At 43.9% G+C, this 7,739-nt stretch overlaps 1 non-coding gene and 1 pseudogene across 1 annotated transcript; both read left to right on the forward strand.

Annotated features, from left to right (window-relative positions):
• Positions 1-1,862: 1,862 nt before the first annotated feature.
• On the forward strand, positions 1,863-2,060 carry LOC138668027 (U2 spliceosomal RNA). Its single transcript, XR_011319048.1, has one exon. It is a non-coding gene; the product is annotated as a U2 spliceosomal RNA (small nuclear RNA).
• A 92-nt stretch (positions 2,061-2,152) lies between these two features.
• Positions 2,153-2,288, forward strand: LOC138668291 (U2 spliceosomal RNA; annotated as a pseudogene).
• Positions 2,289-7,739: the final 5,451 nt, after the last annotated feature.

The raw sequence follows: 7,739 nt of genomic DNA on the forward strand, positions 1-7,739 counted from the left end.
CCCTGCCGAGTGCCCAAACAGTGGTTTACCCCCACATATGAGGTATCGGCGTACTCGGGAGAAATTGCCCAACAAATTTTATGATCCATTTTATCCTACTGCCCATGTGAAAATGAAAAAATTGAGGCGAAAAGAATTTTTTTGTGAAAAAAAATTACTTTTTCATTTTTACAGATCAATTTGTGAAGCACCTGAGGGTTTAAAGTGCTCACTAGGCATCTAAATAAGTTCCTTGGGGGGTCTAGTTTCCAAAATGGGGTCACTTGTGGGGGAGCGCCAATGTTTAGGCACACAGGAGCTATCCAAACGCGACATGGTGTCCGCTAACGATGGAAATAATTTTTCATTCAAAAAGTCAAATGGCGCTCCTTCCCTTCCGAGCCTTACCATGTGCCCAAACAGTGGTTTACCTCCACATGTGAGGTATTGGTGTACTCAGGAGAAATTGCCCAACACATTTTAGGATCCATTTTATCCTGTTGCCCATGTGAAAATGAAAAAATTGAGGCTAAAAGAATTTTTTTGCGAAAAAAAAGTACTTTTTCATTTTTACGGATCAATTTGTGAAGCACCTGGGGGTTCAAAGTGCTCACTATGCATCTAGATAAGTTCCTTGGGGCGTCTAGTTTCCAAAATGGGGTCACTTGTGGGGGAGCTCCAATTTTTAGGCACACGGGGGCTCTCCAAACGTGACATGGTGTCCGCTAAAGAGTGGAGCCAATTTTTGATTCAAAAAGTCAAATGGCGCTCCTTCCCTTCCAAGCCCTGCCGTGCGCCAAAACAGTGGTTTACCCCCACATATGAGGTATCAGCGTACTCAGGACAAATTGGACAACAACTTTCGTGGTTCAGTTTCTCCTTTTACCATTGGGAAAATAAAAAAATTGTTGCTAAAAGATAATTTTTGTGACTAAAAAGTTAAATGTTCATTTTTTCCTTCCATGTTGCTTCTGCTTCTGTGAAGCACCTGAAGGGTTAATAAACTTCTTGAATGTGGTTTTGAGTACCTTGAGGGGTGCAGTTTTTAGAATGGTGTCACTTTTGGGTATTTTCAGCCATATAGACCCCTCAAATTGACTTCAAATGTGAGGTGGTCCCTAAAAAAAATGGTTTTGTAAATTTCGTTGTAAAAATGACAAATCGCTGGTCGAATTTTAACCCTTATAACTTCCTAACAAAAAAAAATTTTGTTTCCAAAATTGTGCTGATGTAAAGTAAACATGTGGGAAATGTTATTTATTAACTATTTTGTGTCACATATCTCTCTGGTTTAACAGAATAAAAATTCAAAATGTGAAAATTGCGAAATTTTCAAAATTTTCGCCAAATTTCCGTGTTTATCACAAATAAATGCAGAATTTATTGACCTAAATTTACCACTAACATGAAGCCCAATATGTCACGAAAAAACAATCTCAGAACCGCTAGGATCCGTTGAAGCGTTCCTGAGTTATTACCTCATAAAGGGACACTGGTCAGAATTGCAAAAAACGGCAAGGTCTTTAAGGTCAAAATAGGCTGGGTCTTGAAGGGGTTAACCACGAGTATGTTTTATATGGACTTTTTAATTGCCCCACCTTGCATCAAAACAAGATATGTTGGTGCATAATAAATTGTGCAAAGAGTGCTTTATGGAAGGTCAGAAACATTTTATTGTTTAAACGTGATTTTATTTCCATAAATGACTGTATCAGAATAATTTTTAGTGAAATGTATATTTATTATTTAAAAGATATCAAAGATGTGGGTAGACAGGAGGCAAATAAGAGATGGAATTTTTATATGTGGAACACTATTTTGTACTGAATGATTTGTTCTTTCTGGAATGGTTTTTATACTCGCTGTAAATAATGTTATGTCATGTTCTTTGTATATGACTTAATAAATATCATGTTGAAACCTTATCTGTTCTTATCAGTTTAATATCTGATACGTCCCCTATGTGGGGACCATGATCTATTAAATGGATTTTTAGAACAGGGAGCTGGAACTGGAGCTTGCTCTGTCCACTCCATGCATTGCCCCGTTATTGCAGTGTCTCCGGGATCAGTGCACCCCTTCTCTGATCCGGTTTCTAAAAACAGATTGAATTGAAATCGGCGCAGCAAATTAAAGGTTTAGAACTCTCTTTAGAAGATGTAGACGCTTGCCTTTCCATCCGTCGTCGTCGCCGCCGCTCAAGATCTGGTTAGTGGTAGTATCTGTTCTTATCAGTTTCATATCTGATACGGCCCCTATTTGGGGACCATGATCTATTAAATGGATTTTTAGTTTTCAGTGCACTCCTCCTCTGATCCGGTTTCCAAAAACAGATGGAATTGAAATCAGCGCAAATTGCCTTTTAACCCTTCCCGTGAATTCTTTTCAGGGTGGAAAAAGCACCTTTCAGATGCCACAGGTAGCATTTTGCTCGATGTCACGTGACCATTTGCAACATTTTGGGTGCCTTACCTTGGCCTTGCTTTCACCTATGTATGTCAAGCATTGTATTGCATCCAATATGCAATCAATCAGTCTTTGCTGGTTGCTACAGGTGTGTTAAGATGCAGGCCCGAATTAGGCCTTTGTTACAGTGTTGCAAATAGATTGTGCCATCTACCAAATGAGGCCCCTGCTGTCTGTCAGTACCAAGTGTTTACATTGAAGTATCCAATGAGGAGTTCGGCCATGCAGACCACATTTCTGACCGCCCGCATGCATGAATTCTTTTGGGAAAAATGGGGTCTGTGCCGATCTTGAATATGCTTGCCTTATCCATCTCTACACCTGTGTGTGTGTGTGTGTGTGTGTGTGAGTAGTCTTCTAATGCTTTTGACCAATCAGGTGCGCTGCCTGCAGTAGATAGAATCTGTGCACGGAACCTTCACGTGCTGCTGCTGCTGTCACAATGGGGCCTTTCTCCATTGACTCCGGAACTCTCACGTGTCACAATGGGCTCTTGGCCTATGTAAGGCAGTGTAAAATGGCGCCGTCTTCAGTCTGCTGCTGGAGCAGCAGCAGACCACATGGTAGGGGGGGGGTCTGTGCCCAGCTTCAGGAGAGCTGGGAAGACAACTGCTGATCGCCTGTCTGTTTTTTGAATTTCCCTCTCTCTCGCTCTGCCTGTTTCTTGAATAAGCCTCCTTACCTTGACAAGCCCGAGCTGGTATGTCACTCTCCATAATTGGGAGAAACGTTACCCCTTAGACCCCCAGTCCAGAGCCTCTCACCTAGCCAACTCAGTTCTCATGCTTCGCACTGGCGAGGGCCAACAGTCCGAAATATAGAGATATATATATATAGAGAGGTTGATGCTTCTGAGATTGGAGCGGGGGCTGTTTTGTCGCAGAGAAGTTCTGATTGCTCGGTGATGAAACCATGCGCCTTCTTTTCCAGGAAGTTTTCGCCTGCTGAGCGAAATTATGATGTTGGCAATCGAGAGTTGCTGGCCATGAAGTGGGCATTCGAGGAGTGGCGTCATTGGCTTGAAGGAGCTAAGCATCGCGTGGTGGTCTTGACTGATCATAAGAACTTGACTTATCTCGAGTCTGCCAAGCGGTTGAATCCTAGACAGGCTCGTTGGTCGCTTGTTGTGAATTCTGTGGTCACAAGTGGTATTGCAGTCTCTGGGCGTCCTCCCTCAGGTGTTTTGGTGAGCTCGTTGGCTGCCTTGCTATTTAGCTCCACCTGAGTCTGTCTTCCTTGCTCCTTGTCAATGTTCCAGTGTTGGATCTGAGCTACTGCATCTTTCCTTGGGCCTGCTGCTCTGCTAGATAAGTGCTTCTAGTTTGTTTTCTGTTTTTTCTGTCCAGCTTGTTATTATCTTTTGCTGGAAGCTCTGAGAAGCAAAGGGGTGCACCGCCGTGCTGTTAGTTCGGCACGGTGGGTCTTTTTTGCCCCTTTGCGTGGTTTTCGTTTTAGGGTTTTTTGTAGACTGCATAGTTCTCTTTGCTATCCTCGCTCTGTCTAGAATATCGGGCCTCACTTTGCTGAATCTATTTCATTCCTACGTTTGTCTTTTCATCTTGCTAACAGTCATTATATGTGGGGGCTGCCTATTCCTTTGGGGTATTTCTCTGAGGTAAGTCAGGCTTGTATTTCTATCTTCAGGCTAGTCAGCTCCTCAGGCAGTGCCGAGTTGCATAGGTAGTGATAGGCGCAATCCACTGCTGCTTCCAGTTGTGTGAGGACAGTTCAGGTACTGCAGTCTACAGAGATTCCACGTCTCAGAGCTCGTCCTATTGTTTTGGGTTTTGGCCAGATCTCTGTATGTGCGCTGATTACTGCACGCTGTGTTGCCTGATTGCCAGCCATAACAGTACAAGGAGCCAATTCAATGATTTCCAATAGAGGGAAAAAAGAAATCCTGACATCATTTTTTTTTCTTAGCTCTGTCTTCAGTCTTTTTTTTCCCCTAGACATTAGAGTGCTTCAGGACACAGCTGTGGACATGGATATTCAGGCTCTGTGCTCCTCAATGGATAATCTCGTTGTAAATGTACAAAAGATTCAAGATACTATTGATCAGAAATCGATGCTAGAACCAAGAATTCCGATTCCTGATTTGTTTTTTGGTGACAGAACTAAGTTCCTGAGCTTCAGAAATAATTGTAAGCTATTTTTGGCCTTGAAACCTCATTCTTCTGGTAATCCTATTCAACAGGTTTTGATTATTATTTCTTTTTTGCGCGGCGACCCACAGGACTGGGCGTTTTCTCTTGCACCAGGAGATTCTGCATTGAGTAATATTGATGCATTTTTCCAGGCGCTGGGATTGCTTTACGATGAGCCTAATTCAGTGGATCAAGCTGAGAAAAATCTGCTGGCTTTATGCCAGGGTCAGGATGATGTAGAACTATATTGTCAGAAATTTAGAAAATGGTCAGTACTCACTCTGTGGAATGAATCTGCACTAGCGGCTTTGTTCAGAAAGGGTCTCTCTGAAGCTCTTAAGGATGTAATGGTGGGATTTCCTATGCCTGCTGGTTTGAATGAGTCTATGTCCTTGGCCATTCAGATCGGTCGTCGCTTGCGCGAGCGTAAATCTGTGCACCATCTGGCAGTATTGTCTGAGAGTAAGCCTGAGCCTATGCAGTGCAACAGGACTATGACTAAAGTAGAACGGCACGAACACAGACGTCTGAACAGACTGTGTTTCTATTGTGGTGATTCTACTCATGCTATTTCTAATTGTCCTAAACGCACTAGGCGGTTCGATAGCTCTGCCGTTATTGGTACTGTACAGTCCAAATTCCTTTTGTCCATTACCTTAATGTGCTCTTTGTCATCATATTCTGTCATGGCGTTTGTGGATTCAGGCGCTGCCCTGAATCTGATGGATTTGGATTATGCTAAACGTTGTGGATTTTTCTTGGAGCCTTTGCGGTGTCCTATTCCGTTGAGAGGAATTGATGCTACACCTCTGGCCAAGAATAAGCCTCAGTACTGGGCCCAGCTGACCATGTGCATGGCTCCTGCACATCAGGAAGTTATTCGCTTTTTGGTACTGCATAATTTGCATGATGTGGTCGTGTTGGGGTTGCCATGGCTACAAACCCATAATCCAGTATTGGATTGGAACTCTATGTCGGTAACCAGCTGGGGTTGTCAGGGAGTACATGGTGATGTTCCATTTTTGTCTATTTCGTCATCCATTCCTTCTGACATCCCAGAGTTCTTGTCGGACTTTCAGGATGTATTTGAAGAGTCCAAGTCTGATGCCCTTCCTCCGCATAGGAATTGTGATTGTGCTATCGATTTGATTCCTGGTAGTAAATTCCCTAAGGGTCGTTTATTTAATTTGTCCGTACCTGAACACACCGCTATGCGCAGTTATGTGAAGGAGTCCCTGGAGAAGGGACATATTCGCCCATCGTCGTCACCATTGGGAGCAGGGTTCTTTTTTGTGGCCAAGAAGGATGGTTCGCTAAGACCGTGTATTGATTACCGCCTTCTTAATAAGATCACTGTTAAGTTTCAGTATCCCTTGCCATTGATTTCTGACTTGTTTGCTCGGATTAAGGGGGCTAGTTGGTTTACTAAGATTGATCTTCGTGGTGCGTATAATCTGGTGAGAATCAGGCAGGGAGATGAATGGAAAACGGCATTTAATACGCCCGAGGGTCATTTTGAGTATCTGGTGATGCCGTTCGGACTTGCCAATGCTCCATCTGTTTTTCAGTCTTTTATGCATGACATTTTTCGTGAGTATCTGGATAAATTCTTGATTGTTTACTTGGATGACATTTTGATCTTCTCAGATGATTGGGAGTCTCATGTAAAGCAAGTCAGAATGGTTTTCCAGGTACTGCGTGCTAATTCCTTGTTTGTGAAGGGATCAAAGTGTCTCTTCGGTGTGCAGAAAGTTTCATTTTTGGGGTTCATCTTTTCCCCTTCTACTATCGAGATGGATCCGGTTAAGGTTCAGGCCATCCAGGATTGGACTCAGCCGACATCTCTAAAAAGTTTGCAGAAATTCCTGGGCTTTGCTAATTTTTATCGTCGCTTCATCTGTAATTTTTCTAGCATTGCCAGACCATTGACCGATTTGACCAAGAAGGGTGCTGATTTGGTTAATTGGTCTTCTGCTGCTGTGGAAGCTTTTCAGGAGTTGAAGCGTCGTTTTTGCTGTGCCCCTGTGTTGTGTCAACCTGATGTTTCTCTTCCGTTCCAGGTCGAGGTTGATGCTTCTGAGATTGGTGCAGGGGCGGTTTTGTCACAGAGAGGTTCTGGTTGCTCAGTGTTCAAACCATGTGCTTTCTTTTCCAGGAAATTTTCTGCTGCTGAGCGTAATTATGATGTGGGCAACCGAGAGTTGCTGGCCATGAAGTGGGCATTCGAGGAGTGGCGTCATTGGCTTGAGGGTGCTAAGCATCGCGTGGTGGTTTTGACTGATCATAAGAACCTTACTTATCTTGAGTCTGCCAAGCGCTTGAATCCTAGACAGGCCCGTTGGTCGTTATTTTTTGCTCGTTTTGATTTTGTGATTTCATACCTTCCGGGCTCTAAAAATGTGAAGGCGGATGCTCTGTCTAGGAGTTTTGTGCCCGACTCTCCGGGGTTATCTGAGCCGGCGAGTATCCTCAAGGAAGGAGTCATTGTGTCTGCCATCTCCCCTGATTTGCGGAGAGTGTTGCAGAAATTTCAGGCTAATAAACCTGATCGTTGTCCGGCCGAGAAACTGTTCGTCCCTGATAGGTGGACTAGTAAAGTTATCTCTGAACTTCATTGTTCGGTGCTGGCCGGTCATCCAGGAATCTTTGGTACCAGGGAGTTGGTTGCTAGATCCTTTTGGTGGCCGTCTCTGTCGCGGGATGTGCGTGCTTTTGTGCAGTCCTGTGGAATTTGTGCTAGGGCTAAGCCCTGCTGTTCACGTGCCAGTGGGTTGCTTTTGCCCTTGCCGGTCCCGAAGAGGCCTTGGACACATATTTCGATGGATTTCATTTCTGACCTTCCCGTTTCTCAAAAGATGTCAGTCATTTGGGTGGTCTGTGATCGCTTTTCTAAAATGGTCCATCTGGTACCCTTGGTTAAATTGCCTTCCTCCTCTGATTTGGTGCCTTTGTTCTTCCAGCATGTGGTTCGTTTGCATGGCATTCCTGAGAATATTGTTTCTGACAGAGGTTCCCAGTTTGTCTCAAGGTTCTGGCGAGCCTTTTGTGGTAGGATGGGCATTGACCTATCTTTTTCCTCGGCCTTCCATCCTCAGACTAATGGCCAGACCGAACGAACCAATCAGACCTTGGAAACATATCTGAGAT

The sequence above is a fragment of the Ranitomeya imitator genome, chromosome 2 (genome assembly GCF_032444005.1).
Source record: "Ranitomeya imitator isolate aRanImi1 chromosome 2, aRanImi1.pri, whole genome shotgun sequence".
Lineage (NCBI taxonomy): Eukaryota > Metazoa > Chordata > Amphibia > Anura > Dendrobatidae > Ranitomeya > Ranitomeya imitator.